Raw genomic sequence first — 17,900 nt, 5'->3', positions numbered from 1 at the left:
GAACAATCTAAAATTTATGTGAATTTTAAAGTAGAAACATGAGACTTCAGAAATAATATATGCAATACTGATATCCCAAGGTTCCTAAAATTTTCTCCTATTAAACATATTTCAGTAGAAAAAGATGAGGGTGCAGATGCTTATGTGGAGTTTAATAGAGGTTACTGTAGACATAATCATAATAAAACAGCAATTTTCAAAAATGTTTTAACCTGGTTCCAGCATAATGGATTTTACATCATAGTTCAGTATATAATGCAGTCATTTATGTGGAACACATAAAAGTTTTATGAAATGTTATTTATCCATTTAACATAAGAGCCTTTCTGATACTAATTTCACTTTAAAAAAAAAAGATCTGCTCTGATTGATTTCCATTAGGTTGTTATTTCCAGTTTGAGACTGCTTAGCATGTACTTGTTAATCTTATTAGAAGTCTTCTGTAAGTGCTATGTAGAGAGCCCAATCTAGCCTTTTTTTTGCTACTAGTTACCTGTGGAACTCAGGACAAATTACTTAATCTTTCAATGACCCATTTTCATGAATATGGTATACTAAAAGCTGTACTAGTTCATGGAATGATTGTAAGGTAAGAGAATAAGAGAATGCTGGTAAGACACTCTGGCATATATATAGGTATCTATGGTGAACTGCTGTTGCAAATTCCAGAAGACCTGAAAACAATGACAGTATCTCCCTATTCCCTTTGTCCCCTTTCAAAAACAAAGTCTTTCAGATATTTCTACTAAAAAATAGTAAAGTGACTTTGAAGGTTATAGTATTGAAAGAAAAGAAGTATTTGAAATTCAGAGAAATGCATTTAAGGCTTGCTGAATTCCCTTTACCCTCCTTTAAAGAAGAAAACAGAATGCCTACCAACTACCACCCAGATAAATGTTGACATAAAAAAAAGTAGTACATGAATATGTGTAGACAATTTAAATAGTAAAGAAAGCGCGCATATATATATATATATATATATATATATATATATATATATATAATTAAGTTGCAGTTGGACACAATACCTTTATTTTATTTTTTATGTGGTGCTGAGGAATGAACCCAGGACCTCTCACTCCCTAGGCGAGTGCTCTACCACTGAGCCACAACCCCAGCCCAAGAAGCTTTAATGTAAAAAAAAAAAAAAAAAAGCCAAAAGCTTGCTCTTGTCCTCTTTATCCAAGATATACCAATTGTTGACATTTTGCCACGTTTGTGTTTTCTCTTCAAATTTTAAGTTATCTAAAATCCTCCATGATTGATTTCCTAAGAACAAAAACATTCTCCAAATTAACCACAGTGCAGTAATCATTTTCTGGGGACTTAACATTGATAATACTATTATCTAATATATAGCTTATATTAAGATTTCTTTATTCCTCCCATAGTATCCTTTATAGCTAATATTATTAAAATCTTAGATTTTTTTTTTAGGGATTGTAGTTTGTATTATGTTTTCTAGTCTCCTTTATAGTTCCCTAGCCTTTTTTTTTTTTTTTTAAAGTTCTTCTTTGCATGTCTCATGAATTTTTGTTGAAAATTGCCGGGTTTCTGTTCTCGTGACTAAAAGGCTCAGGGGTCACTCCAGGTAAACTGGGCTAACTGGGCTGCATGAAATAACCACACAAGAGACACAAATACCTTTTTCTTTGGGGTCGCTGTGATGGCTCCTCTGACCTTAAGGGTCCACAGAAAAAGAGAGAGAGCAAGAGCACACGCTGACCCCTTTTATTGAGGAGAAGCTATTCAAATGAGGCAAGGGGTCAGGTTTCAGGGGGCTGAGTATCTTCTTGATGTCCATTGTCGGCAGGTTGACTGACACCTGGGTAGGCCACACCCAAGGACACAGTAAGAGAAGGGGACACACACAAGGCACTTCCATGGAAGATTCTATCCTAAACAGGGCAAGGGGTTATATTACTATGGAACAGGTGAGCATAGCTTCACCCATGGGGCTGTAGCAAGACACACCACACCCATGCAGGAGACACCGGACCCTCGAACCCAAGAAGGGTGCCACATTTCTGCGACTGAGCGCCTCAGCACCCAGCCAGGGAGTGTAACTCAGTCACATGTAAGGTTGGCCTCCCACCGAAAATTGTACGTTATCAATAATCTAGCAACTCTAGATTCTGATGCCTGCTACCTTTCAGGTTATCATAGTTGCTGTTTATTTGTTTAGTGGATTGCCTAGACTAATTCCCTAGTCTTCTCAGTGTTATATTATCATTGACATCTCTGCTTAGCTGTCATCTACCCCTTCCTTCCCCTGACCCTTTTAAATTTGATTTCCGCTGCCTCTGTATCCTTGATGACCAGCCAGTGATAAGGAAGATGTTGTGTTTAAACTGTTCTTAGATTTCTGTTCTTTGCCCTAATTTGTTGGTTGGGACCACATTCAAAGTTGAGATAGTTTATAAATTCAGTCTTTTACTTTTTGCTCGAACAAAGCCTCTCATTGGAGGCGGGGGTAGACAGCTGGAGGATTTACCAGTCTTCTAAGTCTACACAGCTTTCTAGACCCCCCAGGAATATGTGGGAGCTTATCAAGGTTACTAGGGCTATTGTATTCCCTAGATCACCTGATAAGTTTTACAGTTGGTTTTATGATTTCACTCACTTATATTGTAGCCTCAAAAGGCAGCCACGATGTGGGACTTAGTTGTTTGGCATTTAGATTGTTATTGTTTTGTATATTGTTTCAGTCAGATCAGCCCCCTCTGTCATCTGAGTGGTGTTTTTCATAACTTTCTTTGCATGCCCTGGTAGAAATAACACCTTTGATGGACAGGGGTTTGCGAGTACCTCAGGTGAACACGCCATACTCCCACTATTTTTTACTGTGGCTCAGTAGTTTTTCTTGAATACATACTTTTAAATTTATTGTATGCTTTTGGTCATTTTCCAGAATCCTGAAGTGGTTCTTTTGTTTTCTTATTTTTTAAAAAAGTTATAGCATAGTCAAATTGACTTCTTTCTTTTGGCGTACTGTACTATGTATAGAGTGGTGTACATACCACTATCAGGATACAGAACTTATGCTTTCCCTTTATAATTGATAATGGAGATGGGAAATTTGACTAGTTCAGGTGAAAAGGGAATCTTGAGTCCAGTGAGAATGAATATATAGGCTAAACTTTTATGGGGGCAGGGAAAGGGGACAAGAGAGGGAGAGGATGCTCCACCTCCAGGTGAAGGGGATAGCCCCCTTGAAAGAGAAGTCCCAATTACTTGTGAACCAAAGAATGCCCAGGCTTTTATTGAGTGGCTGGGCCCTGGTATTTTTATGGTAATTTCTTTAAGGAGTTTCATTCTTGTGGAAGGGACTCTTGTAGGATAGCCTGGTGTCCTTCTATACCAGGTGTTTGTGGTTAATTTGATTAAGAATAGGAAAGTGAGAGAAAAACAGCATACATTCTAAGAGTGGGGAAATAGGAAAATAATCCATTTTAGTAATGGATTATGAATTAAGGTTCCAGAGTTTTTCTGCCATTTTGTCCTCTGTTCTGGTCCCTTCCTGTCTCATAATCACATCCTCCCCTGACCCCCATAACTCCTGGTAATCTTTCATCTTTTCCTTTACTATATTTTTGTCTTTTTATAAATATCATATAAATGGAATCATACAGTATGTGTGTCCTTTTGAGTCTGGCTTCATTAAAATTCAGCATAGTGTCCTTGAGTGCCGAAACAGGTGAGGCAAGGAACCTCACCCCCTTGCTGGTACAAAGACCTCTCCACAGGTGTGGCTGTATACTGGACCAGTAGTCAGTGACGGGTAAGATCCAATTGCAGCGGTACCAACCTAAGACAGGAGGCTAACGCCTTGAGGTCAGCTCATCTGATAATGGGTAAGGAAGGACCATATTTACTATTGGACAACCTAAGGCAGGCACGGTCCCTAAGCCACATGCTTGTTGTTTAAACAGAGGGGGAGATGTTGAGAGCCACAGCCGAAGGGGCCCCAGCAAACTTCCAGCTGCCAGCAAACTTTCAGACTGCCAGCTGATGATTGGCTCACAGCGGCCCCAGCAACATCTAGCTGATTGGCTCCTCTGCGGTGATGCTCATTGGGGGACTTCTTTGGCTCCGCCCACACGACCCAGCCAATCGGCCTCAAGAGCAGGAGGATTGTGGGAGGTGGTGAGGCTTGTGTTTGTGTTAGAGGCTTGTGGGAAGCTGGTAGTGGCAGTTGGGCTCTGAGGGTTTTTCCTGAGGAGCTGTTTTGTTTGGCCTGTGTGGTTCTAAAAATAAAGTTCGTTTCTTTTGACAAGTGGCTCCTGAATTGTGCCCAGCCAGACTGCGGCACTTGAGTTTTTTTGTGTGTATTGGTAGGTTTTTATTATGAATTATTTTTGCTAAGCAGTATTCCATTGGATAGCTGTACCATACTATTAATTTACCTGTTGGAAGATGTTTGGGTTGATTTTAGCAATTATGGATAGAGCTGCTGCAAACATTCATAAACAGAATTTTGAGAGAATGAATACAATTTTCCATTTCTATAGGGCAAATACTCAGGAGTGATATGGCTGGGTCATTCAGTAAGTGTATGTTTATCTTTAGCTGTTAGTGGTTTTCAAGAAAGGCTATGCAAATTTGATTAGGCATGGGGCTACATTCTTGGAACATTTTATTTTGTCCCATCTATGATTTAGCCAGTCTTTCTAGCTAAACTACCCTTTCCCCATCTTGTTAGAAAAAGCATCTTTATTGAGGAATGATTGATATATAGTAAACTGCCCATACTTAAAGTATATAGTTTGGTAAATTTTGACATATGTATAAACCTAGATTACCAAGACAAGGTAGGCAATATATCTATCATCCTCAAATGTTTCTTCATGATCTTTTGTAATCTGTTTCTTCTGCCTCCCTCTACTATTTTGAAGCAACTACTGGTTGATTTTTCTCTCATGTTAGAATAGTTTGCATTTTCTAAAATTTTGTTTAAATTGTCACTGAAGGAAGTTTAATGACTTCCCTGAGACGAAGACCTCAACTCAGAATGAGTGGGAATCTTGACAAACATCTAGAAATGAGCTTAAGGATGTGTCAGTTAGATTTACAGATTTATTCAGGAAAGCAGAGACACATTCAAGGGAGAATGTAGACCATCTTGAGAGTGAGAGCTGCTTTTGGGCTTTTCAGGTTCTTCTTTTAAAGGGAACTTGGTTAGGAGTGGGTGTGGCAAGGTATTTGGTGATGATTTCAGTCTGGTGATCACAAGCAAGTTTCTGGTAGTCTGGCAATTCTCAAGATCCCCATTATCTGGAAAGTACACTATATTAAAAGTAAATTTCATATCTCCGTTTGCTCAATCTATTCTAAAAGTATGTTTATTAGTGGGCTAAATAACAGTATGTGGGCAAATTTTCATAAATGGGTAAATTTTTAATAACTCTTAAGATTGTAAGTGAAGATTTGTAGATTTCCCAGAAATTTGGGAGTAACAGACCTGTGAAAGACTGGTTTGAGGAGTAGCAGACATGTGAGAGAGACCCAGTTTGGGGAGGAGAGGTGGGAAACTTTAGCATATAAAGTTTTAAGATTGAAGTTATAGTTTCCTTGTCCTTTCTTTTGTCAACTTTCTATACAACCTTTATATTTTATTCTGCCTCAGAATCATGCACATTATGTATCCTTTTGGCTTGGTTTCTTTCAGCCTTTTTCTGCAGTGCAGGGAATTGAACCAGATACCTTGTATGCTCTAGGTGAATTCAGCACAATTTTTGAGATTGATTCTTTTTTTCTTTTCTCTTTCTTTCTTTCTGGACTGGAGATTGAATCCAGGGGCGCTTAACCCCTGAGCCACATCCCCATATCTTCTTTGACAGGTCTTGCTAAGTTGCTGAGGTTGGCTTTGAACTCAAAATTCTCCTGCCTCAGCCTTCCCAGCCACTGGGATTACAGGTATGTACACCACACCCAGCTTGCTTTCCTTTTCTTTAGGTAAATATCTAGGAGTGGAATGGTGGATTGTATGGTAGGTATATATTTAATTGAATTAACTCCCAAACTATTTTCTAAAGTGGCTTTACCATTTTAAATATTTCTACCAGCAGAAATGAGAATTCCAGTTCTTCCATATCCTTTCCAACTTTTCCCATGGTTACTGTTTTTAAAATTTTGGACCTGAGTTAGGTATGCCTTGATTTCTTTCCCTGTCCATGTTTCTGATTCTTCTAGGTCCTCCTGTAGATTTAAGTTGTCCTGCATTATCTGTAATCCTTTTTTCCCTTGTTTTTTCATGTTGTTCACGTTACTTTCCAGCTCTGTTTGACTGCTTTGTAACTGCCTTCTCCTATACATTTGTTTTGGCTTTGTTTATCTCTGTTGTTTCTCCTTTGTGGTGGGAGATTATGCCTATAGATGTTGGGCTTTATTGTACTTTAGAGCTGATTCATTCAATTTATAAAGGGCTTCCGGATTTTGTATGCTTATAGTCGTTTGTTTTTTGTTCTTAGGACTTTAGGTTAGGTGCTATGCAGGTATAAGGGTTAGTATGTCTTAGCTACTTTAGAAGATTGCTCTACTGAAGGGGGATACTAACCATCTATTGGATCAGGGTGTTGGTAGGAGCTAGGTATTTAGGAGCACTATAGACGGCCTCGAAACATTCACCTATTTGCATTTAGACAGTTACACGAAATGGAGGACTTAATGCTTGGGATGAAAGTTGGGGGGAAGGGGAAGGTAGGTGCTCTTGAAAAGAAAGAAGGAGAGGGAGATAGATAGCATAGAGGAGAATGGAAAGAGCAATAAAACTTGGAAGAGGAGAGAGAGAGGGAAAAGGGAGAGAAAAAAAATAAAATGAAATAAGAAATAAAATTAGGTCTTAGAGATCCATTTTCTTCTCTTCCCGTAGGCAAAGCTATGCCCTCCGGGCTGAATTTTGCCCTCAATTCACTTCTACGGCCCCTCCTCCCCTTCCTCCTGCCAGCCAGCCAGGTCCTGCTCACTGGAGGCAGTTCCCCAAGGATTTGGTTACACTTTCAGCCCTAATGACTGAACACTCTCTCTGTCATTCATCTAAGCCCCAGTGCTGAGGAGCTGTGGTCTGGGAGTCAATAGTTTAATTTTTCCGGACCCCTTTGGTAGGCACACCTTCGGAATCTGCTGGTGGTAATAGGAGTTGGGGGTCGAGGATCCCCTCTGCTTCTCTCAGTCCCTACAATTACGACCACTCCGCTGGCGGTAGGAGGAGTTGGGGGTCTGGAGTGTCCTCTGTTTCCCTCTGCCCCTACTGTCACGCCCTCTCAGTTGGCGGTTGGGGGAGTTGGGGGTGGGGAGTCTTCTCTGCTTCCCTCTGCCCCTACAGTCACGCCCACGTCACTGGCAGTAGGGGTTTAATTTGATATTTTTTTCTCATTACACTTTTGTGTTATAACAGAATATTAGTTTAAATTTTTATTTTCATAAGTTTGATCTTTTATTTCTAAACCTATAGCAGATGAAAGTACCTTTTCAGAAGTGAGATAGGTAATAGGCTTTAGCTATATTCAAGGTGTTGCCATTGAAATTCTTGCCTTTTTACGTATTCTTAAAATTTTGGTTCATTTTCTGAAAAGGATACTTCTATTTAATTCAAGGTGGACTCTATTAAAGGGTGCTGCTGAGTATTTTATATCTTAAAATTCTCATTTCAGAGGGCTGGGGTTGTAATGAAGTGGTAGAGCACTTGCCTAGCAAGTGCCAGACACTGGGTTCGATTCTCAGCACCACATATAAATAAATAAAATAAAGATCCATTGATGACCAAAAAATATTTTAAAAAATTCTCGTTTGGAATTAATAGAGTGATTTTAAAGAATATGGAAATAGTGTCAGTTTAAGTTATTTTAAACATATTTTAGTTAAGAAGTTGAAAGGTGTACACTTTAATTGTTTTTAAATACATATGGCTGTATTCATCCTTTGAAGCAATCTAAAAAGTTGAAGATAAATCATAGAATTATCTCTTATTATATACATAGAATTAAAACCAATGCAATGGACAAGTGTTCTTAGCTAATGTAGTGCAAATGGTTTTATCCCCACACCCCCAATCTGAATAATGTATGTTAAATTTACATTTGAATTTTTAATAGCTTATTTTCCTTACCCCCTTCCAAGATAATTATATTAAAAAAATTAAAAAGCCACCACAAACCCTGCTTTTCTTTTAAATAATGTGGCTTGGAGCAGTTTGGTTTCTGTAGACCCTATTGCATGTGGTCTGGCTTGGTTCTGAATCAGGGGCTGTTGGGGCTGTGGTTCTGCACAGTAAGTAGAGTTCAACCTTGGGGGAGGAGACTAACCCTTTCCACTCAAGAGGCAGATCCTGGGTTTCCAGTGCAGCCTGATAGCACACCCCTGCCACCACTGACAGGCCCCACTTTTATCTTCCCTGAGTGGAAGGGGAGAGAAACCTGGGGAAAAGGCAGAAGAAATATGTATAAGTACAGACTCCCAGAAACAGTCTCATTAAGGCATTTGGAACAGATAAATTAATTCAGCAAGACTCATCTTTACAGAAGGCTGGAATGGGTAAAACACACACACACACACACACACACACACACACACACACACACACCTCTCACGTTGCAGCCAGGGATCTAGCCCACTGAGACTGATGTAAGGAAAGATCTCTCCCCATTGTAGTTAGGATCTCAGAACGATGTCCTAAATGTGATCTAGTTCATTCTATTCCTAGTATCCTGGGGCACAGAAGAAGGGGTGTGTGTGTGTGTGTGTGTGTGTGTGTGTGTGTGTGTGTGTGGCGGGGTACAGGCTCCTTTTCCACTGTAGATATATCAGTGTCCAGAAAAAGTTAAATAGGGGCTGGGGCTGTAGCTAAATGGTAGAGCAGTTGCCTCTGACGTGTGAGGCGCTGGGTTTCATCTTCACCACATAAAAATAAATAAATATATTGTGTCCTTCTATAATTAAAAGTGTATATATACAAAAGTCATATAGGACAGAGTACTCCAGGTATCCAGAATTTAGAGCTTCTAAGAAGACTGGGTCAGGTTGATAGCAGCTCAGTCTCGAAGCCTAAAGGAGCCACTGGATTCAGAGAGGTGCTTCTGTCTTCCATGGATATCTGGAGACATCTCCCTGAGGGTAGAGCCAACGATGGTGGACAGGGAGAAATCCACCTCATCCAGGAAGAGGAGGGCCTGGGTGTGGGGTAGGGCAGTTGTTGGAGCCAGGTGAATGATGGCCTGGAGCTGCTGTGGCCTCTGGAGGCTTGGTGCTGTGGGCTGGTGGGGCAGGCAGGCTACCCTGGACTTTGTCTAGGGAGATGGAGAGCAGGGCTTGGTGGTAGTGCCAAAGACTTCATGGACTCGAGTGCCACTTCTCATCCTGTCTTCCTCCTCCAGATCTGGAGTGTTTTCCTTTTCAAACCTCCCACCAGGATGCCTTGCCTATTGTGGGCTTAAATAGTGAATTTATATCCTTCAGAATCATTCTCCTTATCTGTAGAATAAGGATCCTAACTCAAGTTCCTTTGAGTTTTAAAACCGTTCCCCACACCACTCATTTCTTCAAACATGTTACCCACAGGATAAGTGTGGAATACAGAGACCTGGATCAAAAATGGGGAATCCTGGATTTGAATTCTGCCTTGGACACTGTTCAGAAGTGATGTGAGGTTACCTCTTTGGGCCTTCTTTTCATCCTCTCCACTGCCTTGTTCTCAAAGACCACCTCCTGGGAATGCCTAAAGTATGACCCAGTCAGTGCTGAGTAGAGACCTAGCTGTAATAGTGCCTTTTTCTTATCTGGGCCTTATTCCTCCTCCCCATTCAGTTATTGGTCCTCTGCTTTAAAAGCAAAAGAAATTTTAAAAAATTAATGTTATCCAGTAATCCCACTTCTGGTTATGTTTCCAGAAGAATTCAAAGCAGGATCTCAAAGTATATTCACAGTAGCATTACTTAGAATTATGCAGTCTTGAGAAAGAAGGAAATCTTGCCATATGCTGCAACATAGATAAACCTTGAGGAAATTATGCTACATGAATTAAACCAATCACAAAAAGGCGAATACTGTATGATTCCACTCATGTGACTTATCTAAAGTCGAAAATCATAGAAACAGAAAGTAGAAAGGTTACCAAGGGCTGGGGGGAGTGCAAGCAGGAATTAATCTTTAATGAGTATAGATTTTCAGTTTTGCAGGATGAAAAGTTTTAGAGATCTGTTGAATAGAAATGTTAATAACTTATCATTACTGAACTATACACTTAAAAAGTTAAAATGATAAATTTAATGTTATGTTTTTAACCACAATAAAAATGATAAAATGTTTCTGCAAAAATCCTGTTAAAATTTTATTATTTGGAGTTCTTTTAATTGGGGGAATGTTTTTAAAAAATATTCTCCATAGTGACTTAATGTCATCTAGTTTTCTTAACTGCGAGACCCTTAAGACTAGCAATTAGATTGTTGAAGGGGAATCCAGCGAAGCATTGGGAAATGGAGATAATCACTATTAAACAGAATAGAGTACAAGCTTTACCTTGTGTTAAGATATAAGCTTGGTTTTGTCTTATTTTATTTTTTTTAATTTGGTTTCTCTCCCATTCTTTTTAAATTTGTTTTAATTAGTTACACATGACAGTACAATGATCTTGACATATCATACATTTGAATCAGATGGGATATAATTTCTCATTTTTCTGAGTGTACAGGTTGCAGAATTACATTGGTCATGCAGTCACGTATATACCCTCAGCAATAATAATGTCTATTTTATTCTCCTCCCCTCCCCTCCCTTCTCTCTACTCAATCTAATGTGACCCACTTTTTTTTTTCCCCTCACATCATCATACCTGTATTCTGTATAATGAAGGGGGTCTTTTTCCATCTTCCTTGTTTTATTTTAATACCTTGGAACCAAGACACGGATGCCTGCTGTGGCCTACAATTTGTCTTGAACTGAGGAGCTCTCGGTATAGTCTTGTGATACCATTTAGGTCATTGCAGTTTTAGCTGGACTGCTGTAGCTTCTGATAATCTAGTAATCTTTTTCTGTTACTTTTTGTGTCTTATTGACATTTAGGTTCATGGCAGATTGCTTATTTATTTATTTTTTTTACTTATATCTTAATTGGCTTTTCAGCACCATTTTGCATGTTCAACTGTTTTTGCCTTCTCTAAAGCTTTTTACTTTTGACATACAAAGTCTTTTGATTTTCCTCTTATTCCACTGGCCGTTTTCTACCTATTTCATTTAGTTTCACACTTCTCTCCTATCCCACCCATTTAATTGTAAATATTTATTAAGCCCCTTATTCAAAGGCTTATACACGTATTTTTTTTTTAATTTAGAAAATATAGGTATACATTTTAAAAAAACAGACTTCTAGTGGTTGTGCAAGGCTTTTAGTGAAAATAGCAGTTTTTCACTGTTCCTCAGAGATACCACTTTCAATGTGTAACTATTGCTTTTGGTATTTACCTTGTGTATTTCTAAATAATGTGCTTATACTGCTGTTTCTGTAATTCCCTCACCACCAAAATTTACATTCTGTTGACTATTATAGGGGATAAAGTTGACCTTTTCTCTTTTCTCTATCCTTCCTGTATATCAGCATTTGTATTGGTATTTTGAGTGATAGAAGAAGAAGTGTATTTAAGACATATGTTTACTTTTAAAATTTTATCATTTTTAATGTTTTAATCTTTCCTAAGTTTTCTGTGTCTGTTACAAATCCTTGCAAAACAACAATAAAAGTGCTTCTGAGTACTTTTTTCTATTTAAAAAATACGTTGAAAAACCTATTAGTTTTTCTTCTTCTAAATTCCACCAGGTGCCCCCTTTTCTTCTTCAATGTTTGGCTTTTCATCATCTTTGTAGGAGTAAGGTTTCACAAACTTTGTTAATTGAGGTCTGTTTCTTATATGTCTTTTCTCTATTTTCTCCTCTTGATTAAGAGTTTGTCTTATATTAAATTGGAAATAATTTTCCTTGAAATATTTGAATCCATTATTTCCTTTGCCTTCTATTTTTCTAGATTTGTTTAGGGTGGGCCATTTTGTATGTCATCTATGTAGTCTATTTTTCTCTTCTTGTCATTCCTCCTCCTTCAACTTTTAGTGTTGTATCTATACCTAGTGTTCTGAAAAATCATGGTGATATACCTTGGTCTGTGTGAAAGTTTGTATCTCTTCCACCTGGGAAATGCATGTTAGTTTAACTTTTTCATTGATGTTACTTGAAATTACCAGTAAATACCTTAATAGGCTCATTTAACAGGACTCTGGTGATTTAGAATGGCAACCCTACCATGTGGCTTAGAGGTAGATATATGAGAATTTTTTTTTGTTGTTGTTTTGGGCAGTACTTGGAACTGAATGTAGGGGTACCCTATCATTGAGCTACATATATTCCTAGCCTTTTTTATTTTTTAAAATTTTGATACACATTCTCAAGAAGTTGCCCAGGCTGGCCTTGAACTTGGTGATCTTCCTGCCTCAGCTTTCAGAGTAGTTGGGATTACAAGAATGTACCTATCCAGTAATATATAAGAATTAGAGAAGTGATAGACACATACTTTTGGGGAGTGGTGGTGGTAGTATGAAGCTAGTAATTATGTATAAGATAGAATTTTAGACAACAGTAGATCCTATGTAGATGGGTTAGGAAACAGTCATTTTTGGCATACTAGATTTTATAAACCAATGCACTGAGCTAAGAAGAAATGATATGTTTAAGGAACTATTTAAGGGGAAACAAACATTTGGTAGGGGTGGTTGTTGGTTTTATATCATTGTGTTGGTAAATAGTTCTCCATTATTTTTTCCCCTTTATCATAATATGTGTAATATTTACCTGGCCTTTTTTTTTTTGATTATGCACAATCCTGGAAATCCATATCTTTCTTTTAATGAAACATGGACATACAAGAGTTAGTGAAAACACACACATCCTCACCCTGTTGTAAGGTTCTAAGTGATTTTTGGTACAACATTTAAAATGTGTTCATAACAAAATCCAGTGTTTGGTTTGGAAAGAGTAAAATACATGTACCTCTAGTAAGGCTTGGGGAAGGGATAAAGGGGAGCAGAAATATGAATGATGTATAGGCAAAGAGTAATTAACTTTAGAATTGTAATGAAACAGGCTGTTTGTGGCAAAAATACAATTTGTGAATCATAATTCACATAGTTCATTAAGTCCACAGTGGTGGCAGATAAAAGTTTTCCAAAATTCTAATTTTTGTTTGAAATCTTAAATTGTGGTAGAGACTCATTTAATCCTTACAGTAATCCTATGAGGTAGATGCTAAAAAAAATTCACATTTTACATAGTACAGAGACATTAAGTGACTTCTCCAGTGCTACACAGTATGAAGCTAAAATCTCAGCCAGGTTCCAGAGCCCACACTTTTTATCTACAGCACTTAGTTCTAAGGTCATTAAAAAGCATGAAGCATTTGGGCATTGTGGCACTATAAGTATCATCAGTAACTGCAATGTTCACTGGGGAGACTTAGGCTCAACAATCAGACAAGTAGGACCTGATCGAGTCACACTTTGTGTCCTATTGACCAAACAATATTGGACAGTAAACAGTATGTCAATGGAGCAGTGTTAGGCATTGCTCTTCCCTGGGAATCCTTTCTGTAGTCCAGGGGCTAGTTTTTGGTCCATGAATTACAGCTTAGGTATGCGAATAAGACTCAGATGGGTGGGTGAGAACTATTCTGTTTTATTATTTTTCTGTGGTTGCTTTAACAGATTAGCACAAAATGGGTTTTTGAAAACCCAGAAGTTTATTCTCTCACAGTTCTGGAGGCCAGAAGGTGTGAGAAATTAAAGTATTAGTAAGGTCATATTCCAGAGGCTATAGTGGAGAATCGATTCCATACCTTCTCCTTTGTGAGTCTGTAAACTCCGGCCTTTCCTCTAAAAGGATAGTGCATTTAGGGCCCACTCAGATAATTCAGAGACACTTAGCTTCCTTTCTACATCTTTGTCACATCTTTTTATCCAAAAAAGATGATATTTAATCTTTTCTCATGAAAGCTAATATTTTGTCTTGTCAGTCTTCCATGCCTAGTTTAGGAACCAGTATCTTTTGTAACAATTTATAGGCGTACTTTCCACATGTCTACAGAAGAAATGCTCAGTTAAAAGCGCTACCTACGATTCTGAGAGAATTCCAGAGCTTTGGCATCCTACAGTTCATTTGCAGTTCTCTTATTCTGGATTTATTTCACCAATCAGGGATAATATTTACTGTGATGAGTGTTATGAATGTTGCTAGTAACACAACTGACACAGACTTGTCCATAGAGAAAGGGTTTTGTTTTGTTAACCCTTTAATCATAGTAACAAATTACTTAGAGTGCACCATAAATGATCTAATTTTGTTAGATCTGCATGATTTATTAATGCTGACTTGTGCCTTGGGGAGTAGCAGTGAATTGATAATGTACTGACTTAATTTTTTTGTTTTGTTTTATATTTTAGTTTTTGAGGTTAGAAAGATACATACAGATTTTAGGTTTTGTAGATATTGAAATGGTATTGTAACCCTGAATAAGAGATGTTTTTAACGGATTGAAGAAATATCAATGGTTACATTTTTGGTTTGGGGCAGTTGAATGAACATGAAAGTAGGAGAGCACCACCAGTTATTCCAAACATTAACATACTTATTAATTATAAGTATGTTAATAACATACTAATTATGCCATGTTTAAAAAATGCATTCAGAGCTGGGGGTATGCCTCAGGGGTAGAGCACTTGCCTAGCATGTCCTGGGCCCTGGATTCCATTCTGAGCACTGGGGGGAAAGGCATTGGGAGAAGTTGGTTGGTGGTAGTGGGGCATTCATTAAGATCACCATCAATTTCATCAGAAAGACCTTTAAATTTCAGGAAGTCGTCAAGCTCACTGTATTAGTGGATGAGGTTTCCAAAATTCTGGTATTTGTTTGAAATCTCAAACTTTATTTTTGGTAACAAATACTGTTAGCTGCCTTGCTTAGAATGATAGTTCATTTATTCAGGTCTGAATAAGAATAGTTTGTTAGTCATTCTTTCTTTGTAAAAATGTCATTGCATGAAAAAAGAGGCTAGTTCAGTTTATAACTTAATCATGTGCATACTCTCCTTTAATACAGTGGAGATGTTGTACTTCACTATGGAGTAGAAATGCCTTAAATAAAGTTCTCAACTCATCACAAAGATAATTAAAAATAATTTGTGTTCAAGGGTTGGCATTTAATGAAATGAGTTTTTTTTTTTTTTTGCAATTTCATCAAGGATATGCTTTTATTTTTCCAAAAGGAGATTTTTAAATTAATTTTGTGTTTCGAAAACTCAATAGTGTACATTTAACTCGATTAACTGACAGATTTTTAGATCCAGGACATTGCCTTCCTGGTGATAGCAGATCCCATCACATCAGACTTTGTTATTGGTCCTGATAGCTTCCACCTATGTAGCTAGCACTGCTGCAGTCTGGCTGGGCACAATTCAGGAGCCACTTGTCAAAAGAAACTAACTTTATTTTTAGAACTACAAACGCCAAACAAAACAGCTCCTCAGGGAAAAAACCCTCAGAGCCCAACTGCCACCACCGGCTTCCACAAGCCTCTCACCCCCACACCAGCCTCTCAACCTCCCACAATCCTCCTGCTCTTGAGGCCTATTGGCTGGGTTGCGTGGGCAGAGCCAAAGAAGTCCCCCAATGAGCAGCTCCATGGAGGAGCCAATCAGCTAGATGTTGCTGGGGCCGCTGTGAGCCAATCATCAGCTGGCAGTCTGAAGGGCAGGGAAACAGCCCAATGAACATCACCGCAGAGGAGCCAATCAGCTAGATGTTGCTGGGGCCGCTGTGAGCCAATCGTCAGCTGGCAGTCTGAAGGGCAGGGAAACAGCCCAATGAACATCACCGCAGAGGAGCCAATCAGCTAGATGTTGCTGGGGCTGCTGTGAGCCAATCATCAGCCGGCAGCTGGAAGTTTGCTGGCAGCTGGATCATCAGCCAGCAACTGTAAGTTTGCTGGGGCCCCTTTGGCTGTGGAAGTTTGCTGGGGCCCCTTTGGCTGTGGCTCTCAACAAGCACTACTTTGCCTTCTGTGCTAATGTGTGTGAAGGCAACCGTGCTGCACGTTTTTCTGTGGGCTAAATGTTCTAGTCTGGCCTTCTCCTCGATTAAATATTAGGGAACTCCCATCTTATAATATAGGGAAAATGGGAAAATAGTCTGCTGGATGGGATCCACATCATGAGAAATCATCACCAGCTATGTTGCCTTGTTTTCCATCAGGGTCCTATGATAGTGTTAACCTCTGCCCCAGGGACAGGCGCTCTCTTAGTGGGGACATACTCTTTGTTGGCAGCTTTCCTTTCAGCCCAGCCAACAGTCTCTGCTTCTTCTCTTGCTTTTGTCTCTGATCTGTACTTGTTGATTGGCTTCTTAAGCAGTTGGGTAGCTGTTCCATGATCTAAATAAACCCTGGGCAAAATGGTTAATTGCAGTAAGTACTTTCAGCTGTGTGTAGAGGATAGTCCTTTTGCCATTTGACAAAGCTGGTGAGGTCCCTTTTGGGTTGTATGTTCTAGCCAGTTCCCAAAATCTTAGGTCTTTTCTCAAATGGAGAGGACTTTTACCACCTTCCTTTTTGTTTGCTTCTTCACAGCAGCAGGGGCTGGGGCCACTTTCTTACCTTTGGTTATCTTTCCTTTTGGCATCTTTGGTGGCTAAAAGGAACATTGAGGATATTCTTAAATGAAACTGGCATTAAAAGACAAGAACCAGGTCTGCGGTAGTAGCTCCATGGTAGAGCACTTGCTAAGGACGTGTGAAGCACTGTGTCTGATCCGTGGCACCACAGAAAAAAATAAATAAAGGTATTGTGTACATCTATAACTAAAAAAAAACCAACTAAAAAACCCCCACCAAAAGCAAAAAAACAAGAAACAGCCAGGTGCGGTGGTAAAAACAAAACAAAAGCAAGAAACTCCCAAAAGCTACAAGTCCTAGGTGGTTAAAAATACGATGATTATGTAGTATTCAGTTTGGTGCCTCTGTCCTCATTCCTGCTGGGGTTCTAGCAGATTTGTTTATCATTTCTTTTGCATCATCATTATAAATGTCAATACAATTAAAAAGAGAAAAAAAAACTCTTAATATTATAATGAAAATAATTTTGACCTAATAGACCTGAAGTTTCAGAGATCCCCAGTTGTCCATGACCTACACTTTGAGAAGAGCTATAGTTTTGACTTATCAAAGTCTAATTGGTACTTCTTCCTTTAGGCAATGCAAGTGTTAATGCCTATACTTTCCATCCTCATTCTATCCTTGCTGTATATATGAACTCTATGTTTAACACACAGTATTATCTTTAACGTTGTCATATACAGTTGAGTATGGTGGTTCACATTTGTAATCCCAGCTACTTGGGATGCTGAGTCAGGAAAATTACAGGTTTCACGGTTAGCCTGGGCAACTTAGCTAGACCTGTCTTGGGGGGAAAAAAAGAAGAAAAGGCTGAGGATGTAGCTCAGTGACAAACTCAGAATGCCCCTGGGTTCAGTCTCTAGTACAGCCTCTCCCCACAAAAGTTGTCATCTGCATGTTTAGTCTTTTCTTTGTCATATCTTCCTGCATGGCTGACTTTTCTTGATCGTTTTTTCCCCTCTGCATATGGGTTTGCCTTCTGCAAATATCATTATCTCTCTTTCATGAAGTATGTGTTTAAATTCATTATTTTTTGCACTTGGCCTCTAATTGTTCCATCATCATTTGTTGTAAGACTATGTTTTTTTCCTATTGAATTGCCTGTGTACCTTGTCAAAAACTAGCTGACTATATTACTGTAGATCAGTTTCTGGGCTATCTGTTGATCTATGTTTTTCTTTCACCAGTATTGTGTTGATGTTTTAG

General features: G+C 38.7%; 1 protein-coding gene and 1 pseudogene across 16 annotated transcripts in view; one reads left to right on the top strand and one right to left on the bottom strand.

Moving 5' to 3' along the window:
• The window catches only part of Kdm6a (lysine demethylase 6A), a 215,632-nt gene that overhangs the window by 46,279 nt on the left and 151,453 nt on the right, over window positions 1–17,900 (top strand). The window lies entirely within an intron of this gene.
• On the bottom strand, window positions 9,030–16,702 carry LOC120890559 (large ribosomal subunit protein eL8 pseudogene; annotated as a pseudogene).

The sequence above is a fragment of the Ictidomys tridecemlineatus genome, chromosome X (genome assembly GCF_052094955.1).
Source record: "Ictidomys tridecemlineatus isolate mIctTri1 chromosome X, mIctTri1.hap1, whole genome shotgun sequence".
NCBI lineage: Eukaryota > Metazoa > Chordata > Mammalia > Rodentia > Sciuridae > Ictidomys > Ictidomys tridecemlineatus.
The sequence above is the reverse complement of the archived record's forward strand: the minus strand, read 5'-3'. Positions and strand labels throughout refer to the sequence as shown.